Here is a 2,796-nt window from a genome sequence, read left to right as displayed (position 1 = left end):
CCACAGAGACACTTCCCGCTCCACAGAGACAGCCCCCGCTCCACAGAGACACTTCCCGCTCCACAGAGACAGCCCCCGCTCCACAGAGACAGCCCCCGCTCTACAGAGACAGCCCCGGCTCTACAGAGACAGCCCCCGCTCTACAGAGACAGCCCCCGCTCCACAGAGACAGTCCCCGCTCCACAGAGACAGCCCCGGCTCTACAGAGACAGCCCCCGCTCCACAGAGACACTTCCCGCTCCACAGAGACAGCCCCGGCTCTACAGAGACAGCCCCCGCTCCACAGAGACAGCCCCCGCTCCACAGAGACAGCCCCCGCTCTACAGAGACAGCTCCCGCTCCACAGAGACAGCCCCGGCTCCACGGGCAGCCCCCGCTCCATGGAGCTGAGCTGTGGGTTTCGTTTCCTGTGGGGACCTGCAGAGAGGCTGCCTTGTCACTGTCCCCTCAGTGCTGGGGTATAAATCCTCTTTGTCTCTATCTTCTTGGCCCTCAGCCACTGGCCGTGGACTCTGGGGACACTCAGGACTCAGGCCTGGAATTTTCCACAAGGTTATTTTTAGGTGCGTTGATGTAAACAGGGTCCCGTGTTGTCTCAGAGGCTGAGCTCCGGTGGGCAGGGGGAGACTGGGTGTGACTGTCTGGAGGCCAGGCTGGGGGCAGGGTCCAGGGTTTCCTGGGGAAACTGTGAAGAGTGCCTGCCCCTCCCCTGGCTCCGGCCAGTGTCCGGTCACCCTGGTGGGCAGGGAGGGGAGGCTGCAGGGCGCAGGAAGGTGGTGGGTGGGGTGGGAGTGGCTGCTGCTGACTTGGCCCAAAGGCCAGAGGGGCGGTGTCCCCTGGATGCCGTGTGGCTAAACTAAGGGCATCTCGGTTCCCAGGGCCTGTTATCACAGAATCTTTCCCAAGAGCCCGTGATGGGCCTGCTATCTCCAGAAACGTCTATTGTACAGGCACCTGGATGTCTACTGCGTCCTGATACGGAGGAGAGGGCGCGCCGTGGGAGATAACATGGCCACCTTTGGCCACGTCGGTGGATAAGAGACAGCCAGCAGGTCACTGCAGGGCCTGCTCCCCCTTCTCTCCCATCAGGGGACTGGAGCTCGTGTGTGGGGGTGGGGAAGGGTGTCCCTCTGCTGCAGTCCTTGGGTAGGAAAGCATCTTGAGGTCAGCCCTAGGGCCGTCGGTGTTGGTCTCATCATCACCAACTGCAGTGTCTGGACCGCAATAGGCTCTGCTGAGCAGGTGCCTCATGACACCTGGTTAGGGGTGAGGCTGAGCCTGGGCAAGCCAGGACCTGCCAAAAGGTCAGGGCGAAGAGCATAGACCCCCTCCAGGGCCCCATGAAGGAGCGTCCGGGCCACTGCAGTGTGAGCCTGGAGTTGTGTCCACTGCAGCCTGGCTTCCTTCAGTGTGCCTCGGGGATGATCACGCCCGAATCTGTGCAGGTCTCAGGGGAGCCTTCTCCAGCTCAGCCTCTGCTGCCTCACGGGACACCTCAGTTCCTGGGCACTGATTCAGCACCTGCTGTGTGAAGGGGAACCAGAGAGGCCAGTCCTTGCTCCCGAGGACTCAAGGGTCTGGACGTTGGGGGAAACCCACACCCCACAATGCACCCAGACTATGATCGCAGGGCAGGGCTGAGGCTCACTCCAGGGCATGGGGCACAGGGCCCAGAGCCCGTGTGGATGAGGGAGCGCTGTCCTTTTCTTGGGCTGGAGGGACGGGGGCCTTTGGTGGCCAATGAAAGTGTTTTGCCAGCCAAGAATGTTCTTTTTGCCAGCCTCACCTAATCTTTTTTCTGGGGAAGGTAGGAGGAGGCTGCATCATCAGGTGTCTATCACCATGGACTAAGTGCTGGCTCGGGGACTCCAGCTCAGGACCCGTGGCCCGAGGAGCTGCTCAAGGCTGTGGCTCTGTCTCTTTTTGGACTCGAGGGACTCTGACCATGGTTGTGGACTCTCCCTAGGAAATCTGCACACATAGCAATTTGCAGACCTGTCCTGGGAGTTCAAGGGAGGCCCAAGGCAGCAGAGCTGGGGGTCAGGGGGAGCAGAGAGGCAGGGCTGGGGCCAGAGGAGAGAGGAGAGGAGAGAGCCCAGGGTCCTGTCCCCCAGTGCAACCGTGCAGGGACTGGCTGCATTCTGAGGCTGGAGGAACAGCTCTGCCTTGCAGGGAATTGGCACAGCCAGCCGGTCTGGCTGCTTCGTAGGTTGGCCCCCATGCCCTTGAGGATGGCAACTGGGCAGGGAGGGCGGTGATGGGGAGGTGGGTGGTGATGGGGGAGGGAGGGTCCTGATGTACCACCTGCCCCCAGATGGCCAGGGTGACCCTCTGCAGTGTCCTTGAGCTTTGCAGGCACGTTACAGAGCCCTGGAGGGCACATCCATTTGCTGTTTCTGCTGTCACACGTGACCACAAACTTAGTGGCTTAAAACAATGCAAACTTATTTATTTATTTCTCTTTTTTTTCCTACATCAGGCAGGTCATGTGCCGCTGCTCTAAAGACGTTTCACGTCTCACACAAGAGCTTGAAAACCCCCTCATCGTGCACATGATCCACAAAAGAATCAAAGCCATGCCCGCTTATTAGTTTAGATTCTGGGGGTCAGAAGTCCCTTGGGGTCCCACTGGGCTAAAGCCACAGAGTCAGCAGGGCTGCTCCTTCTGGAGGCTTGGGGCGGATCCATCTCCTGTCCTTTCCCGGCTTCTGAAGGCCAAGGCGTTCTGGCCGCAGTCCCAGGCTGGGGCATCCCCACAGCCTCTGCTTTCACACCACATCTGCTCTGACCCCCGCT

General features: G+C 60.3%; 1 pseudogene; it reads right to left on the bottom strand.

The window, feature by feature from the left end:
* Positions 1 to 2,473: 2,473 nt before the first annotated feature.
* LOC118154422 (small nucleolar RNA U13) lies at positions 2,474 to 2,569 on the bottom strand (annotated as a pseudogene).
* Positions 2,570 to 2,796: the final 227 nt, after the last annotated feature.

The sequence above is a fragment of the Callithrix jacchus genome, chromosome 5 (assembly GCF_049354715.1).
Source record: "Callithrix jacchus isolate 240 chromosome 5, calJac240_pri, whole genome shotgun sequence".
Classification (NCBI taxonomy): Eukaryota; Metazoa; Chordata; class Mammalia; order Primates; family Cebidae; genus Callithrix; species Callithrix jacchus.
The sequence above is the reverse complement of the archived record's forward strand: the minus strand, read 5'-3'. Positions and strand labels throughout refer to the sequence as shown.